Raw genomic sequence first — 510 nt, 5'->3', positions numbered from 1 at the left:
TTACTTAATGTTACTTAACTGTTACTTCAGCAAGACATTTGACAAAGTAGACCACAACCTACTTCTTGGTAAAGCTAGAAAAATGTGCGCTAGACAGCATCACCACCAGATGGATTTGTAACTGGCTGACAAACCGTACTCAATGAGTAGTCCTTAATGGCACTACATCCACATGGAGGGAAGTAAGCAGTGGGATACCACAAGGCTCTGTCTTAGGCCCAAATACTCTTCAATATCTTCATAAATGATTTAGATGAGGAAATAGAAAGGGATCTCATCAAATTTGCAAAAAAAGCCAATGCAAATCCTAGGCTGCATTAACAGAGGGATAGAATCAAGATCATGTGAAGTGTTAATACTGTTTTATAAGGCCTTGGTAAGACCACACTTGGAATACTGCATCCAGTTTTGGTCACCACAATATAAAAAAGATGTTGAGACTCTGGAAAGAGTGCAAAGAAGAGCAACTCAGATGAGTAAAGGCCTGGAGACTAAAACATATGAAGAATG

This window comes from Protobothrops mucrosquamatus, unplaced genomic scaffold (genome assembly GCF_001527695.2).
Source record: "Protobothrops mucrosquamatus isolate PMUCROS unplaced genomic scaffold, P.Mucros_1.0 scaffold327, whole genome shotgun sequence".
Classification (NCBI taxonomy): Eukaryota; Metazoa; Chordata; class Lepidosauria; order Squamata; family Viperidae; genus Protobothrops; species Protobothrops mucrosquamatus.
The sequence above is the reverse complement of the archived record's forward strand: the minus strand, read 5'-3'. Positions refer to the sequence as shown.